Genomic DNA, 19,704 nt, shown 5'->3' with positions numbered 1-19,704 from the left:
TATCTATCTATCTATCTATGACTCTCGATATCTAAATCTCTTGCTTGCTATTGCTCCCCCAATGGTCAGTAGCATTGTAGCATAATAGTAGATCACGGACCACTGTCAATCAGATGCTTGCCTTGCCGTCCATCCATCTATCTATCTATCTATCTATCTATCTATCTATCTATCTATCTATCTATCTATCTATGACTCTCGATATCTAACTCTCTTGCTGGCTATCGCTCCCCCAATGGTCAGTAGCATAGTAGCATAACAGCAGATCACGGACCACTGTCAATCAGATGCTTGCCTTGCCGTCCATCCATCCATCCATCTATCTATCTATCTATCTATCTATCTATCTATCTATCTATGACTCTCGATATCTAACTCTCTTGCTGGCTATCGCTCCCCCAATGGTCAGTAGCATAGTAGCATAACAGCAGATCACGGACCACTGTCAATCAGATGCTAGCCTTGCCATCCATCCATCTATCTATCTTTCTATGACTCTCGATATCTAACTCTCTTGCTTGCTATCGCTCCCCCAATGGTCAGTAGCATAGTAGCATAACAGCAGATCACGGACCACTGTGAATCAGATGCTTGCCTTGCCGTCCATCCATCCAACTATCTATCTATCTATCTATGACTCTCGATATCTAACTCTCTTGCTTGCTATCGCTCCCCCAATGGTCAGTAGCATAGTAGCATAACAGCAGATCACGGACCACTGTCAATCAGATGCTTGCCTTTCCATCCATCCATCTATTTATCTAGCTAGCTATCTATCTATGACTCTCGATATCTAACTCTCTTGCTTGCTATCGCTCCCCCAATGGTCAGTAGCATAGTAGCATAACAGCAGATCACGGACCACTGTGAATCAGATGCTTGCCTTGCCGTCCATCCATCCAACTATCTATCTATCTATCTATGACTCTCGATATCTAACTCTCTTGCTTGCTATCGCTCCCCCAATGGTCAGTAGCATAGTAGCATAACATCAGATCACGGACCACTTTCAATCAGATGCTTGCCTTGCCGTCCATCCATCCATCCATCTATCTATCTATCTATGACTCTCGATATCTAACTCTCTTGCTTGCTATCGCTCCCCCAATGGTCAGTAGCACAGTAGCATAACAGCAGATCACGGACCACTGTCAATCAGGTGGTTGCCTTGCCGTCCATCCATCCATCCATCCATCTATCTATCTATCTATCTATGACTCTCGATATCTAACTCTCTTGCTTGCTATCGCTCCCCCAATGGTCAGTAGCATTGTAGCATAACAGCAGATCACGGACCACTGTCAATCAGATGCTTGACTTGCCGTCCATCCATCCATCCATCTATCTATCTATCTATCTATGACTCTCGATATCTAACTCTCTTGCTTGCTATTGCTCCCCCAATGGTCAGTAGCATTGTAGCATAATAGTAGATCACGGACCACTGTCAATCAGATGCTTGCCTTGCCATCCATCCATCTATCTATCTATCTATCTATCTATCTATCTATCTATCTATCTATCTATCTATCTATCTATCTATGACTCTCGATATCTAACTCTCTTGCTTGCTATTGCTCCCCCAATGGTCAGTAGCATTGTAGCATAATAGTAGATCACGGACCACTGTCAATCAGATGCTTGCCTTGCCGTCCATCCATCTATCTATCTATCTATCTATCTATCTATCTATCTATCTATCTATCTATCTATCTATCTATGACTCTCGATATCTAACTCTCTTGCTGGCTATCGCTCCCCCAATGGTCAGTAGCATAGTAGCATAACAGCAGATCACGGACCAATGTCAATCAGATGCTAGCCTTGCCATCCATCCATCTATCTATCTATCTATGACTCTCGATATCTAACTCTCTTGCTTGCTATCGCTCCCCCAATGGTCAGTAGCATAGTAGCATAACAGCAGATCACGGACCACTGTGAATCAGATGCTTGCCTTGCCGTCCATCCATCCAACTATCTATCTATCTATCTATGACTCTCGATATCTAACTCTCTTGCTTGCTATCGCTCCCCCAATGGTCAGTAGCATCGTAGCATAACAGCAGATCACGGACCACTGTCAATCAGATGCTTGCCTTGCCGTCCATCCATCTATTTATCTAGCTAGCTATCTATCTATGACTCTCGATATCTAACTCTCTTGCTTGCTATCGCTCCCCCAATGGTCAGTAGCATAGTAGCATAACAGCAGATCACGGACCACTGTGAATCAGATGCTTGCCTTGCCGTCCATCCATCCAACTATCTATCTATCTATCTATGACTCTCGATATCTAACTCTCTTGCTTGCTATCGCTCCCCCAATGGTCAGTAGCATAGTAGCATAACATCAGATCACGGACCACTTTCAATCAGATGCTTGCCTTGCCGTCCATCCATCCATCCATCTATCTATCTATCTATGACTCTCGATATCTAACTCTCTTGCTTGCTATCGCTCCCCCAATGGTCAGTAGCACAGTAGCATAACAGCAGATCACGGACCACTGTCAATCAGGTGGTTGCCTTGCCGTCCATCCATCCATCCATCCATCTATCTATCTATCTATCTATGACTCTCGATATCTAACTCTCTTGCTTGCTATCGCTCCCCCAATGGTCAGTAGCATTGTAGCATAACAGCAGATCACGGACCACTGTCAATCAGATGCTTGACTTGCCGTCCATCCATCCATCCATCTATCTATCTATCTATCTATGACTCTCGATATCTAAATCTCTTGCTTGCTATTGCTCCCCCAATGGTCAGTAGCATTGTAGCATAATAGTAGATCACGGACCACTGTCAATCAGATGCTTGCCTTGCCGTCCATCCATCTATCTATCTATCTATCTATCTATCTATCTATCTATCTATCTATCTATGACTCTCGATATCTAACTCTCTTGCTGGCTATCGCTCCCCCAATGGTCAGTAGCATAGTAGCATAACAGCAGATCACGGACCACTGTCAATCAGATGCTTGCCTTGCCGTCCATCCATCCATCCATCCATCTATCTATCTATCTATCTATCTATCTATCTATCTATCTATCTATGACTCTCGATATCTAACTCTCTTGCTGGCTATCGCTCCCCCAATGGTCAGTAGCATAGTAGCATAACAGCAGATCACGGACCACTGTCAATCAGATGCTAGCCTTGCCATCCATCCATCTATCTATCTTTCTATGACTCTCGATATCTAACTCTCTTGCTTGCTATCGCTCCCCCAATGGTCAGTAGCATAGTAGCATAACAGCAGATCACGGACCACTGTGAATCAGATGCTTGCCTTGCCGTCCATCCATCCAACTATCTATCTATCTATCTATGACTCTCGATATCTAACTCTCTTGCTTGCTATCGCTCCCCCAATGGTCAGTAGCATAGTAGCATAACAGCAGATCACGGACCACTGTCAATCAGATGCTTGCCTTTCCATCCATCCATCTATTTATCTAGCTAGCTATCTATCTATGACTCTCGATATCTAACTCTCTTGCTTGCTATCGCTCCCCCAATGGTCAGTAGCATAGTAGCATAACAGCAGATCACGGACCACTGTGAATCAGATGCTTGCCTTGCCGTCCATCCATCCAACTATCTATCTATCTATCTATCTATGACTCTCGATATCTAACTCTCTTGCTTGCTATCGCTCCCCCAATGGTCAGTAGCATAGTAGCATAACATCAGATCACGGACCACTTTCAATCAGATGCTTGCCTTGCCGTCCATCCATCCATCCATCTATCTATCTATCTATGACTCTCGATATCTAACTCTCTTGCTTGCTATCGCTCCCCCAATGGTCAGTAGCACAGTAGCATAACAGCAGATCACGGACCACTGTCAATCAGGTGGTTGCCTTGCCGTCCATCCATCCATCCATCCATCTATCTATCTATCTATCTATGACTCTCGATATCTAACTCTCTTGCTTGCTATCGCTCCCCCAATGGTCAGTAGCATTGTAGCATAACAGCAGATCACGGACCACTGTCAATCAGATGCTTGACTTGCCGTCCATCCATCCATCCATCTATCTATCTATCTATCTATGACTCTCGATATCTAAATCTCTTGCTTGCTATTGCTCCCCCAATGGTCAGTAGCATTGTAGCATAATAGTAGATCACGGACCACTGTCAATCAGATGCTTGCCTTGCCGTCCATCCATCTATCTATCTATCTATCTATCTATCTATCTATCTATCTATCTATCTATCTATGACTCTCGATATCTAACTCTCTTGCTGGCTATCGCTCCCCCAATGGTCAGTAGCATAGTAGCATAACAGCAGATCACGGACCACTGTCAATCAGATGCTTGCCTTGCCGTCCATCCATCCATCCATCTATCTATCTATCTATCTATCTATCTATCTATCTATCTATCTATCTATCTATCTATGACTCTCGATATCTAACTCTCTTGCTGGCTATCGCTCCCCCAATGGTCAGTAGCATAGTAGCATAACAGCAGATCACGGACCACTGTCAATCAGATGCTAGCCTTGCCATCCATCCATCTATCTATCTTTCTATGACTCTCGATATCTAACTCTCTTGCTTGCTATCGCTCCCCCAATGGTCAGTAGCATAGTAGCATAACAGCAGATCACGGACCACTGTGAATCAGATGCTTGCCTTGCCGTCCATCCATCCAACTATCTATCTATCTATCTATGACTCTCGATATCTAACTCTCTTGCTTGCTATCGCTCCCCCAATGGTCAGTAGCATAGTAGCATAACAGCAGATCACGGACCACTGTCAATCAGATGCTTGCCTTTCCATCCATCCATCTATTTATCTAGCTAGCTATCTATCTATGACTCTCGATATCTAACTCTCTTGCTTGCTATCGCTCCCCCAATGGTCAGTAGCATAGTAGCATAACAGCAGATCACGGACCACTGTGAATCAGATGCTTGCCTTGCCGTCCATCCATCCAACTATCTATCTATCTATCTATCTATGACTCTCGATATCTAACTCTCTTGCTTGCTATCGCTCCCCCAATGGTCAGTAGCATAGTAGCATAACATCAGATCACGGACCACTTTCAATCAGATGCTTGCCTTGCCGTCCATCCATCCATCCATCTATCTATCTATCTATGACTCTCGATATCTAACTCTCTTGCTTGCTATCGCTCCCCCAATGGTCAGTAGCACAGTAGCATAACAGCAGATCACGGACCACTGTCAATCAGGTGGTTGCCTTGCCGTCCATCCATCCATCCATCCATCTATCTATCTATCTATCTATGACTCTCGATATCTAACTCTCTTGCTTGCTATCGCTCCCCCAATGGTCAGTAGCATTGTAGCATAACAGCAGATCACGGACCACTGTCAATCAGATGCTTGACTTGCCGTCCATCCATCCATCCATCTATCTATCTATCTATCTATGACTCTCGATATCTAAATCTCTTGCTTGCTATTGCTCCCCCAATGGTCAGTAGCATTGTAGCATAATAGTAGATCACGGACCACTGTCAATCAGATGCTTGCCTTGCCGTCCATCCATCTATCTATCTATCTATCTATCTATCTATCTATCTATCTATCTATCTATCTATCTATCTATCTATGACTCTCGATATCTAACTCTCTTGCTGGCTATCGCTCCCCCAATGGTCAGTAGCATAGTAGCATAACAGCAGATCACGGACCACTGTCAATCAGATGCTTGCCTTGCCGTCCATCCATCCATCCATCTATCTATCTATCTATCTATCTATCTATCTATCTATCTATCTATCTATCTATCTATGACTCTCGATATCTAACTCTCTTGCTGGCTATCGCTCCCCCAATGGTCAGTAGCATAGTAGCATAACAGCAGATCACGGACCACTGTCAATCAGATGCTAGCCTTGCCATCCATCCATCTATCTATCTTTCTATGACTCTCGATATCTAACTCTCTTGCTTGCTATCGCTCCCCCAATGGTCAGTAGCATAGTAGCATAACAGCAGATCACGGACCACTGTGAATCAGATGCTTGCCTTGCCGTCCATCCATCCAACTATCTATCTATCTATCTATGACTCTCGATATCTAACTCTCTTGCTTGCTATCGCTCCCCCAATGGTCAGTAGCATAGTAGCATAACAGCAGATCACGGACCACTGTCAATCAGATGCTTGCCTTTCCATCCATCCATCTATTTATCTAGCTAGCTATCTATCTATGACTCTCGATATCTAACTCTCTTGCTTGCTATCGCTCCCCCAATGGTCAGTAGCATAGTAGCATAACAGCAGATCACGGACCACTGTGAATCAGATGCTTGCCTTGCCGTCCATCCATCCAACTATCTATCTATCTATCTATGACTCTCGATATCTAACTCTCTTGCTTGCTATCGCTCCCCCAATGGTCAGTAGCATAGTAGCATAACATCAGATCACGGACCACTTTCAATCAGATGCTTGCCTTGCCGTCCATCCATCCATCCATCTATCTATCTATCTATGACTCTCGATATCTAACTCTCTTGCTTGCTATCGCTCCCCCAATGGTCAGTAGCACAGTAGCATAACAGCAGATCACGGACCACTGTCAATCAGGTGGTTGCCTTGCCGTCCATCCATCCATCCATCCATCTATCTATCTATCTATCTATGACTCTCGATATCTAACTCTCTTGCTTGCTATCGCTCCCCCAATGGTCAGTAGCATTGTAGCATAACAGCAGATCACGGACCACTGTCAATCAGATGCTTGACTTGCCGTCCATCCATCCATCCATCTATCTATCTATCTATCTATGACTCTCGATATCTAACTCTCTTGCTTGCTATTGCTCCCCCAATGGTCAGTAGCATTGTAGCATAATAGTAGATCACGGACCACTGTCAATCAGATGCTTGCCTTGCCATCCATCCATCTATCTATCTATCTATCTATCTATCTATCTATCTATCTATCTATCTATCTATCTATCTATCTATGACTCTCGATATCTAACTCTCTTGCTTGCTATTGCTCCCCCAATGGTCAGTAGCATTGTAGCATAATAGTAGATCACGGACCACTGTCAATCAGATGCTTGCCTTGCCGTCCATCCATCTATCTATCTATCTATCTATCTATCTATCTATCTATCTATCTATCTATCTATCTATCTATCTATCTATGACTCTCGATATCTAACTCTCTTGCTGGCTATCGCTCCCCCAATGGTCAGTAGCATAGTAGCATAACAGCAGATCACGGACCACTGTCAATCAGATGCTTGCCTTGCCGTCCATCCATCCATCCATCTATCTATCTATCTATCTATCTATCTATCTATCTATCTATCTATCTATCTATCTATCTATGACTCTCGATATCTAACTCTCTTGCTGGCTATCGCTCCCCCAATGGTCAGTAGCATAGTAGCATAACAGCAGATCACGGACCACTGTCAATCAGATGCTAGCCTTGCCATCCATCCATCTATCTATCTTTCTATGACTCTCGATATCTAACTCTCTTGCTTGCTATCGCTCCCCCAATGGTCAGTAGCATAGTAGCATAACAGCAGATCACGGACCACTGTGAATCAGATGCTTGCCTTGCCGTCCATCCATCCAACTATCTATCTATCTATCTATGACTCTCGATATCTAACTCTCTTGCTTGCTATCGCTCCCCCAATGGTCAGTAGCATAGTAGCATAACAGCAGATCACGGACCACTGTCAATCAGATGCTTGCCTTGCCATCCATCCATCTATTTATCTAGCTAGCTATCTATCTATGACTCTCGATATCTAACTCTCTTGCTTGCTATCGCTCCCCCAATGGTCAGTAGCATAGTAGCATAACAGCAGATCACGGACCACTGTCAATCAGATGCTTGCCTTGCCGTCCATCCATCCATCCATCTATCTATCTATCTATGACTCTCGATATCTAACTCTCTTGCTTGCTATCGCTCCCCCAATGGTCAGTAGCATAGTAGCATAACATCATATCATGGACCACTGTCAATCAGATGCTTGCCTTGCCGTCCATCCATCCATCTATCTATCTATCTATGACTCTCGATATCTAACTCTCTTGCTTGCTATCGCTCCCCCAATGGTCAGTAGCATAGTTGCATAACATCATATCATGGACCACTGTCAATCAGATGCTTGCCTTGCCGTCCATCCATCCATCTATCTATCTATCTATGACTCTCGATATCTAACTCTCCTGCTTGCTATCGCTCCCCCAATGGTCAGTAGCATAGTAGCATAACAGCAGATCACGGACCACGGTCAATCAGATGCTTACCTTGCCGTCCATCCATCCATCTATCTATCTATCTAGCTATGACTCTCGAAATCTAACTCTCTTGCTTGCTATCGCTCCCCCAATGGTCAGTAGCATAGTAGCATAACAACAGATCATAAACCACTGTCAATCAGATGCTTGTCTTGCCGTCCATCAATCCATCTAGCTATCTATCTAGCTATGACTCTCGATATCTAACTCTCTTGCTTGCTATCGCTCCCCCAATGGTCAGTAGCATAGTAGCATAACAGCAGATCACGGACCACTGTCAATCAGATGCTTGCCTTGCCGTCCATCCATCCATCTATCTATCTATCTATGACTCTCGATATCTAACTCTCTTGCTTGCTATCGCTCCCCCAATGGTCAGTAGCATAGTAGCATAACAGCAGATCACGGACCACTATCAATCAGATGCTTGCCTTGCCGTCCATCCATCCATCCATCTATCTATCTATCTATGACTCTCGATATCTAACTCTCTTGCTTGCTATCGCTCCCCCAATGGTCAGTAGCATAGTAGCATAACAGCAGATCACGGACCACTGTCAATCAGATGCTTGCCTTGCCATCCATCCATCTCTTTATCTAGCTAGCTATCTATCTATGACTCTCGATATCTAACTCTCTTGCTTGCTATCGCTCCCCCAATGGTCAGTAGCATAGTAGCATAACAGCAGATCACGGACCACTATCAATCAGATGCTTGCCTTGCCGTCCATCCATCCATCCATCTATCTATCTATCTATGACTCTCGATATCTAACTCTCTTGCTTGCTATCGCTCCCCCAATGGTCAGTAGCATAGTAGCATAACATCATATCATGGACCACTGTCAATCAGATGCTTGCCTTGCCGTCCATCCATCCATCTATCTATCTATCTATGACTCTCGATATCTAACTCTCTTGCTTGCTATCGCTCCCCCAATGGTCAGTAGCATAGTTGCATAACATCATATCATGGACCACTGTCAATCAGATGCTTGCCTTGCCGTCCATCCATCCATCTATCTATCTATCTATGACTCTCGATATCTAACTCTCTTGCTTGCTATCGCTCCCCCAATGGTCAGTAGCATAGTAGCATAACAGCAGATCACGGACCACGGTCAATCAGATGCTTACCTTGCCGTCCATCCATCCATCTATCTATCTATCTAGCTATAACTCTCGAAATCTAACTCTCTTGCATGCTATCGCTCCCCCAATGGTCAGTAGCATAGGAGCATAACAGCATATCACGGACCACTGTCAATCAGATAATTGCCTTGCCGTCCATCCATCCATCTATCTATCTATCTAGCTATGACTCTCGATATCTAACTCTCTTGCTTGCTATCGCTCCCCCAATGGTCAGTAGCATAGTAGCATAACAGCAGATCACGGACCACTGTCAATCAGATGCTTGTCTTGCCGTCCATCCATCCATCTATCTATCTATCTATCTATCTATGACTCTTGATATCTAAATATCTTGCTTGCTATCACTCCCCCAATGGTCAGTAGCATAGTAGCATAACAGCAGATCACGGACCACTGTCAATCAGATGCTTGCCTTGCCGTCCATCCATCCATTCATCCATCTATCTATGTATCTATGACTCTCGAAATCTAACTCTCTTGCTTGCTACCGCTCCCCCAATGGTCAGTAGCATAGTAGCATAACAGCAGATCATGGACCACGGTCAATCAGATGCTTGCCTTGCCGTCCATCCATCCATCTATCTATCTATCTATGACTCTCGATATCTAACTCTCTTGCTTGCTATCGCTCCCTCAATGTTCAGAAGCATAGTAGCATAACAGCAGATCACGGACCACGGTCAATCAGATGCTTACCTTGCCGTCCATCCATCCATCTATCTATCTATCTAGCTATGACTCTCGATATCTAACTCTCTTGCTTGCTATCGCTCCCCCAATGGTCAGTAGCATAGTAGCATAACAGCAGATCACGGACCACTGTCAATCAGATGCTTGTCTTGCCGTCCATCCATCCATCTAGCTATCTATCTAGCTATGACTCTCGATATCTAACTCTCTTGCTTGCTATCGCTCCCCCAATGGTCAGTAGCATAGTAGCATAACAGCAGATCACGGACCACTGTCAATCAGATGCTTGCCTTGCCGTCCATCCATCCATCTATCTATCTATCTATGACTCTCGATATCTAACTCTCTTGCTTGCTATCGCTCCCCCAATGGTCAGTAGCATAGGAGCATAACAGCATATCACGGACTACGGTCAATCAGATGCTTGCCTTGCCGTCCATCCATCCATCTATCTATCTATCTATCTATCTATGACTCTCGATATCTAACTCTCTTGCTTGCTATCGCTCCCCCAATGGTCAGTAGCATAGTAGCATAACAGCATATCACGGACCACTGTCAATCAGATGCTTGCCTTGCCGTCCATCCATCCATCTATCTATCTATCTAGCTATGACTCTCGATATCTAACTCTCTTGCTTGCTATCGCTCCCCCAATGGTCAGTAGCATAGTAGCATAACAGCAGATCACGGACCACTGTCAATCAGATGCTTGTCTTGCCGTCCATCCATCCATCTATCTATCTATCTATCTATCTATGACTCTCGATATCTAACTCTCTTGCTTGCTATCGCTCCCCCAATGGTCAGTAGCATAGTAGCATAACAGCAGATCACGGACCACTGTCAATCAGATGCTTGTCTTGCCGTCCATCCATCCATCCATCTATCTATCTATCTAGCTATGACTCTCGATATCTAACTCTCTTGCTTGCTATCGCTCCCCCAATGGTCAGTAGCATAGTAGCATAACAGCAGATCACGGACCACTGTGAATCAGATGCTTGTCCTGCCGTCCATCCATCCATCCATCTATCTATCTATCTATGACTCTCGATATCTAACTCTCTTGCTTGCTATCGCTCCCCCAATGGTCAGTAGCATAGTAGCATAACATCATATCATGGACCACTGTCAATCAGATGCTTGCCTTGCCGTCCATCCATCCATCTATCTATCTATCTATGACTCTCGATATCTAACTCTCTTGCTTGCTATCGCTCCCCCAATGGTCAGTAGCATAGTAGCATAACAGCAGATCACGGACCACGGTCAATCAGATGCTTACATTGCCGTCCATCCATCCATCTATCTATCTATCTAGCTATGACTCTCGATATCTAACTCTCTTGCTTGCTATCGCTCCCCCAATGGTCAGTAGCATAGTAGCATAACAGCAGATCACGGACCACTGTCAATCAGATGCTTGCCTTGCCGTCCATCCTTCCATCCATCTATCTATCTATCTATGACTCTCGATACCTAACTCTCTTGCTTGCTATCGCTCCCCCAATGGTCAGTAGCATAGTAGCATGACATCAGATCATGGACCACTGTGAATCAAATGCTTGCCTTGCCGTCCATCCATCCATCTATCTATCTATCTATCTATGACTCTCGATATCTAACTCTCTTGCTTGCTATCGCTCCCCCAATGGTCAGTAGCATAGTAGCATAACAGCAGATCACGGACCACTGTCAATCAGATGCTTGCCTTGCCGTCCATCCATCCATCCATCTATCTATCTATGACTCTCGATATCTAACTCTCTTGCTTGCTATCGCTCACCCAATGGTCAGTAGCATAGTAGCATAACAGCAGATCACGGAGCACTGTCAATCAGATGCTTGCTTTGGTGCAGCTCAGGAGTACACGTTCAGCAAAGGTCTCCATAACAAGCCGGCAAACCACATTTCGTCCTCCTCCTCCTCAACAACACACTACATGTCCTCCTCCTCCTCCTCAACAACAACAACAACAACAACGAACTTGTAAAAAACACATTTTCTTTAAAGAAAACAAAGCACACAGATGACAGTCTGATTTCCCATCAGCTATACAGGCAACAGTATCTGAGGTCGATAGCCCTCACTTGTGCAGAGGAGCCCAGAAGCCAGCCTTCAAGAGCAAACGAACAAACACTTCGGTGACTGCAAAGTGGGGCCAAGTGGGCTTGTCCTGGAGTTGAACCCAGGGCCTCTCACACCCTAAGCGAGAATCATACCCCTAGACCAACGAGCCAAGTTAACGGAGTGTGTCGCAGTTTCTGCTGGGCAAGCGCGTAACTGCTTTGGGGCAGACCGGGAGACCTACGCTCACTGACTGATAGCATGGACTGTAGCGCTGACGTGTCTTTCCAGAACGGTAACGCCATCCCCAGTGAGACAGCACTGAGAGCATGGTTCAGCAGGCCCGCAAACAACTGAAAAGAATGCCTCTCCTTTGGTGCAGCTCAGGAGTACACGTTCAGCAAAGGTCTCCATAACAAGCCGGCAAACCACATTTCGTCCTCCTCCTCCTCAACAACACACTACATGTCCTCCTCCTCCTCAACAACAACAACGAACTTGTAAAATACACATTTTCTTTAAAGAAAACAAAACACACAGATGACAGTCTGATTTCCCATCAGCTACACAGCCAACAGTATCTGAGGTTGAAAGACCTCCCTGGTGCAGAGGAGCCCAGAAGCCAAGCATCGAGAGAGAACAAACGAATGCTTCAGAGAATGCAAAGCAGGGCCAAGCGGGCTCGTCCGGGAGTTGAACCCAGGACCTCTCGCACCCTAAGCGAGAATCATACCCCTAGACCAACGAGCCAAGTTAACGGAGCGTGTCGCAGTTTCTGCTGGGCAAGCGCGTAACTGCTTTGGGGCAGACCGGGAGACCTACGCTCACTGACTGATAGCATGGACTGTAGCGCTGACGTGTCTTTCCAGAATGGTAACGCCATCCCCAGTGAGACAGCACTGACAGCATGGTTCAGCAGGCCCGCAAACAACTGAAAAGAATGCCTCTCCTTTGGTGCAGCTCAGGAGTACACGTTCAGCAAAGGTCTCCATAACAAGCCGGCAAACCACATTTCGTCCTCCTCCTCCTCAACAACACACTACATGTCCTCCTCCTCCTCAACAACAACAACGAACTTGTAAAAAACACATTTTCTTTAAAGAAAACAAAACACACAGATGACAGTCTGATTTCCCATCAGCTATACAGGCAACAGTATCTGAGGTCGATAGCCCTCCCTTGTGCAGAGGAGCCCAGAAGCCAGCCTTCAAGAGCAAACGAACAAACACTTTGGTGACTGCAAAGTGGGGCCAAGTGGGCTCGTCCTGGAGTTGAACCCAGGGCCTCTCACACCCTCAGCAAGAATCATACCCCTAGACCAACGAGCCAAGTTAACGGAGGGTGTCGCAGTTTCTGCTGGGCAAGCGCGTAACTGCTTTGGGGCAGACCGGGAGACCTACGCTCACTGACTGATAGCATGGACTGTAGCACTGACGTGTCTTTCCAGAATGGTAACGCCATCCCCAGTGAGACAGCACTGAGAGCATGGTTCAGCAGGCCCGCAAACAACTGAAAAGAATGCCTCTCCTTTGGTGCAGCTCAGGAGTACACGTTCAGCAAAGGTCTCCATAACAAGCCGGCAAACCACATTTCGTCCTCCTCCTCCTCAACAACACACTACATGTCCTCCTCCTCCTCAACAACAACAACGAACTTGTAAAATACACATTTTCTTTAAAGAAAACAAAACACACAGATGACAGTCTGATTTCCCATCAGCTACACAGCCAACAGTATCTGAGGTTGAAAGACCTCCCTGGTGCAGAGGAGCCCAGAAGCCAAGCATCGAGAGAGAACAAACAAATGCATCAGAGAATGCAAAGCGGGGCCAAGCGGGCTCGTCTAGGAGTTGAACCCAGGGCCTCTCACACCCTCAGCAAGAATCATACCCCTAGACCAACGAGCCAAGTTAACGGAGGGTGTCGCAGTTTCTGCTGGGCAAGCGCGTAACTGCTTTGGGGCAGACCGGGAGACCTACGCTCACTGACTGATAGCATGGACTGTAGCGCTGAAGTGTCTTTCCAGAACGGTAACCGTATCCCCAGTGAGACAGCACTGAGAGCATGGTTCAGCAGGCCCGCAAACAACTGAAAAGAATGCCTCTCCTTTGGTGCAGCTCAGGAGTACACGTTCAGCAAAGGTCTCCATAACAAGCCGGCAAACCACATTTCGTCCTCCTCCTCCTCAACAACACACTACATGTCCTCCTCCTCCTCAACAACAACAACGAACTTGTAAAATACACATTTTCTTTAAAGAAAACAAAACACACAAATGACAGTCTGATTTCCCATCAGCTACACAGCCAACAGTATCTGAGGTTGAAAGACCTCCCTGGTGCAGAGGAGCCCAGAAGCCAAGCATCGAGAGAGAACAAACAAATGCTTCAGAGAATGCAAAGCGGGGCCAAGCGGGCTCGTCTAGGAGTTGAACTCAGGGCCCCTCACACCCTCAGCAAGAATCATACCCCTAGACCAACGAGCCAAGTTAACGGAGGGTGTCGCAGTTTCTGCTGGGCAAGCGCGTAACTGCTTTGGGGCAGACCGGGAGACCTACGCTCACTGACTGATAGCATGGACTGTAGCGCTGAAGTGTCTTTCCAGAACGGTAACCGTATCCCCAGTGAGACAGCACTGAGAGCATGGTTCAGCAGGCCCGCAAACAACTGAAAAGAATGCCTCTCCTTTGGTGCAGCTCAGGAGTACACGTTCAGCAAAGGTCTCCATAACAAGCCGGCAAACCACATTTCGTCCTCCTCCTCCTCAACAACACACTACATGTCCTCCTCCTCCTCCTCAACAACAACAACAACAACGAACTTGTAAAAAACACATTTTCTTTAAAGAAAACAAAACACACAGATGACAGTCTGATTTCCCATCAGTTATACAGGCAACAGTATCTGAGGTCGATAGCCCTCCCTTGTGCAGAGGAGCCCAGAAGCCAGCCTTCAAGAGCAAACGAACGAACACTTCGGTGACTGCAAAGTGGGGCCAAGTGGGCTTGTCCTGGAGTTGAACCCAGGGCCTCTCACACCCTCAGCAAGAATCATACCCCTAGACCAACGAGCCAAGTTAACGGAGGGTGTCGCAGTTTCTGCTGGGCAAGCGCGTAACTGCTTTGGGGCAGACCGGGAGACCTACGCTCACTGACTGATAGCATGGACTGTAGCGCTGAAGTGTCTTTCCAGAACGGTAACCGTATCCCCAGTGAGACAGCACTGAGAGCATGGTTCAGCAGGCCCGCAAACAACTGAAAAGAATGCCTCTCCTTTGGTGCAGCTCAGGAGTACACGTTCAGCAAAGGTCTCCATAACAAGCCGGCAAACCACATTTCGTCCTCCTCCTCCTCAACAACACACTACATGTCCTCCTCCTCCTCAACAACAACAACGAACTTGTAAAATACACATTTTCTTTAAAGAAAACAAAACACACAGATGACAGTCTGATTTCCCATCAGCTACACAGCCAACAGTATCTGAGGTTGAAAGACCTCCCTGGTGCAGAGGAGCCCAGAAGCCAAGCATCGAGAGAGAACAAACGAATGCTTCAGAGAATGCAAAGCAGGGCCAAGCGGGCTCGTCCGGGAGTTGAACCCAGGACCTCTCGCACCCTAAGCGAGAATCATACCCCTAGACCAACGAGCCAAGTTAACGGAGCGTGTCGCAGTTTCTGCTGGGCAAGCGCGTAACTGCTTTGGGGCAGACCGGGAGACCTACGCTCACTGACTGATAGCATGGACTGTAGCGCTGACGTGTCTTTCCAGAATGGTAACGCCATCCCCAGTGAGACAGCACTGAGAGCATGGTTCAGCAGGCCCGCAAACAACTGAAAAGAATGCCTCTCCTTTGGTGCAGCTCAGGAGTACACGTTCAGCAAAGGTCTCCATAACAAGCCGGCAAACCACATTTCGTCCTCCTCCTCCTCAACAACACACTACATGTCCTCCTCCTCCTCAACAACAACAACGAACTTGTAAAAAACACATTTTCTTTAAAGAAAACAAAACACACAGATGACAGTCTGATTTCCCATCAGCTATACAGGCAACAGTATCTGAGGTCGATAGCCCTCCCTTGTGCAGAGGAGCCCAGAAGCCAGCCTTCAAGAGCAAACGAACAAACACTTTGGTGACTGCAAAGTGGGGCCAAGTGGGCTCGTCCTGGAGTTGAACCCAGGGCCTCTCACACCCTCAGCAAGAATCATACCCCTAGACCAACGAGCCAAGTTAACGGAGGGTGTCGCAGTTTCTGCTGGGCAAGCGCGTAACTGCTTTGGGGCAGACCGGGAGACCTACGCTCACTGACTGATAGCATGGACTGTAGCACTGACGTGTCTTTCCAGAATGGTAACGCCATCCCCAGTGAGACAGCACTGAGAGCATGGTTCAGCAGGCCCGCAAACAACTGAAAAGAATGCCTCTCCTTTGGTGCAGCTCAGGAGTACACGTTCAGCAAAGGTCTCCATAACAAGCCGGCAAACCACATTTCGTCCTCCTCCTCCTCAACAACACACTACATGTCCTCCTCCTCCTCAACAACAACAACGAACTTGTAAAATACACATTTTCTTTAAAGAAAACAAAACACACAGATGACAGTCTGATTTCCCATCAGCTACACAGCCAACAGTATCTGAGGTTGAAAGACCTCCCTGGTGCAGAGGAGCCCAGAAGCCAAGCATCAAGAGAGAACAAACGAATGCTTCAGAGAATGCAAAGCAGGGCCAAGCGGGCTCGTCCGGGAGTTGAACCCAGGACCTCTCGCACCCTAAGCGAGAATCATACCCCTAGACCAACGAGCCAAGTTAACGGAGCGTGTCGCAGTTTCTGCTGAGCAAGCGCGTAACTGCATTGGGGCAGACCGGGAGACCTACGCTCACTGACTGATAGCATGGACTGTAGCGCTGACGTGTCTTTCCAGAATGGTAACGCCATCCCCAGTGAGACAGCACTGAGAGCATGGTTCAGCAGGCCCGCAAACAACTGAAAAGAATGCCTCTCCTTTGGTGCAGCTCAGGAGTACACGTTCAGCAAAGGTCTCCATAACAAGCCGGCAAACCACATTTCGTCCTCCTCCTCCTCAACAACACACTACATGTCCTCCTCCTCCTCCTCAACAACAACAACAACAACGAACTTGTAAAAAACACATTTTCTTAAAGAAAACAAAACACGCAGATGACAGTCTGATTTCCCATCAGCTATACAGGCAACAGTATCTGAGGTCGATAGCCCTCCCTTGTGCAGAGGAGCCCAGAAGCCAGCCTTCAAGAGCAAACGAACAAACACTTCGGTGACTGCAAAGTGGGGCCAAGTGGGCTTGTCCTGGAGTTGAACCCAGGGCCTCTCACACCCTCAGCAAGAATCATACCCCTAGACCAACAAGCCAAGTTAACGGAGGGTGTCGCAGTTTCTGCTGGGCAAGCGCGTAACTGCTTTGGGGCAGACCGGGAGACCTACGCTCACTGACTGATAGCATGGACTGTAGCGCTGAAGTGTCTTTCCAGAATGGTAACGCCATCCCCAGTGAGACAGCACTGAGAGCATGGTTCAGCAGGCCCGCAAACAACTGAAAAGAATGCCTCTCCTTTGGTGCAGCTCAGGAGTACACGTTCAGCAAAGGTCTCCATAACAAGCCGGCAAACCACATTTCGTCCTCCTCCTCCTCAACAACATACTACATGTCCTCCTCCTCCTCAACAACAACAACGAACTTGTAAAATACACATTTTCTTTAAAGAAAACAAAACACACAGATGACAGTCTGATTTCCCATCAGCTACACAGCCAACAGTATCTGAGGTTGAAAGACCTCCCTGGTGCAGAGGAGCCCAGAAGCCAAGCATCGAGAGAGAACAAACGAATGCTTCAGAGAATGCAAAGCAGGGCCAAGCGGGCTCGTCCGGGAGTTGAACCCAGGACCTCTCGCACCCTAAGCGAGAATCATACCCCTAGACCAACGAGCCAAGTTAACAGAGCGTGTCGCAGTTTCTGCTGGGCAAGCGCGTAACTGCATTGGGGCAGACCGGGAGACCTACGCTCACTGACTGATAGCATGGACTGTAGCGCTGACGTGTCTTTCCAGAATGGTAACGCCATCCCCAGTGAGACAGCACTGAGAGCATGGTTCAGCAGGCCCGCAAACAACTGAAAAGAATGCCTCTCCTTTGGTGCAGCTCAGGAGTACACGTTCAGCAAAGGTCTCCATAACAAGCCGGCAAACCACATTTCGTCCTCCTCCTCCTCAACAACACACTACATGTCCTCCTCCTCCTCCTCAACAACAACAACAACAACGAACTTGTAAAAAACACATTTTCTTTAAAGAAAACAAAACACGCAGATGACAGTCTGATTTCCCATCAGCTATACAGGCAACAGTATCTGAGGTCGATAGCCCTCCCTTGTGCAGAGGAGCCCAGAAGCCAGCCTTCAAGAGCAAACGAACAAACACTTCGGTGACTGCAAAGTGGGGCCAAGTGGGCTCGTCCTGGAGTTGAACCCAGGGCCTCTCACACTCTCAGCGAGAATCATACCCCTAGACCAACGAGCCAAGTTAACGGAGGGTGTCGCAGTTTCTGCTGGGCAAGCGCGTAACTGCTTTGGGGCAGACCGGGAGACCTACGCTCACTGACTGATAGCATGGACTGTAGCGCTGAAGTGTCTTTCCAGAACGGTAACCGTATCCCCAGTGAGACAGCACTGAGAGCATGGTTCAGCAGGCCCGCAAACAACTGAAAAGAATGCCTCTCCTTTGGTGCAGCTCAGGAGTACACGTTCAGCAAAGGTCTCCATAACAAGCCGGCAAACCACATTTCGTCCTCCTCCTCCTCAACAACACACTACATGTCCTCCTCCTCCTCAACAACAACAACGAACTTGTAAAAAACACATTTTCTTTAAAGAAAACAAAACACACAGATGACAGTCTGATTTCCCATCAGCTATACAGCCAACAGTATCTGAGGTCGATAGCCCTCCCTTGTGCAGAGGAACCCAGAAGCCAGCCTTCAAGAGCAAACGAACGAACACTTCGGTGACTACAAAGTGGGGCCAAGTGGGCTCGTCCTGGAGTTGAACCCAGGGCCTCTCACACCCTCAGCAAGAATCATACCCCTAGACCAACGAGCCAAGTTAACGGAGGGTGTCGCAGTTTCTGCTGGGCAAGCGCGTAACTGCTTTGGGGCAGACCGGGAGACCTACGCACACTGACTGATAGCATGGACTGTAGCGCTGAAGTGTCTTTCCAGAACGGTAACCGTATCCCCAGTGAGACAGCACTGAGAGCATGGTTCAGCAGGCCCGCAAACAACTGAAAAGAATGCCTCTCCTTTGGTGCAGCTCAGGAGTACACGTTCAGCAAAGGTCTCCATAACAAGCCGGCAAACCACATTTCGTCCTCCTCCTCCTCAACAACAACAACGAACTTGTAAAATACACATTTTCTTTAAAGAAAACAAAACACACAGATGACAGTCTGATTTCCCATCAGCTACACAGCCAACA

The 19,704-nt window shown here is 47.0% G+C and overlaps 4 non-coding genes across 4 annotated transcripts; all 4 read right to left on the bottom strand.

Moving 5' to 3' along the window:
• Positions 1-12,873: 12,873 nt before the first annotated feature.
• On the bottom strand, positions 12,874-12,945 carry trnap-agg (transfer RNA proline (anticodon AGG)). Its single transcript has one exon. It is a non-coding gene; the product is annotated as a tRNA-Pro (tRNA).
• Positions 12,946-15,772: 2,827 nt separating this feature from the next.
• trnap-agg (transfer RNA proline (anticodon AGG)) lies at positions 15,773-15,844 on the bottom strand. The gene has a single exon. It is a non-coding gene; the product is annotated as a tRNA-Pro (tRNA).
• Positions 15,845-16,928: 1,084 nt separating this feature from the next.
• Positions 16,929-17,000, bottom strand: trnap-agg (transfer RNA proline (anticodon AGG)). Its single transcript has one exon. It is a non-coding gene; the product is annotated as a tRNA-Pro (tRNA).
• Positions 17,001-18,092: 1,092 nt separating this feature from the next.
• trnap-agg (transfer RNA proline (anticodon AGG)) lies at positions 18,093-18,164 on the bottom strand. The gene has a single exon. It is a non-coding gene; the product is annotated as a tRNA-Pro (tRNA).
• Positions 18,165-19,704: the final 1,540 nt, after the last annotated feature.

This window comes from Amia ocellicauda, unplaced genomic scaffold (genome assembly GCF_036373705.1).
Source record: "Amia ocellicauda isolate fAmiCal2 unplaced genomic scaffold, fAmiCal2.hap1 HAP1_SCAFFOLD_129, whole genome shotgun sequence".
NCBI classification, from domain to species: Eukaryota; Metazoa; Chordata; class Actinopteri; order Amiiformes; family Amiidae; genus Amia; species Amia ocellicauda.
The sequence above is the reverse complement of the archived record's forward strand: the minus strand, read 5'-3'. Positions and strand labels throughout refer to the sequence as shown.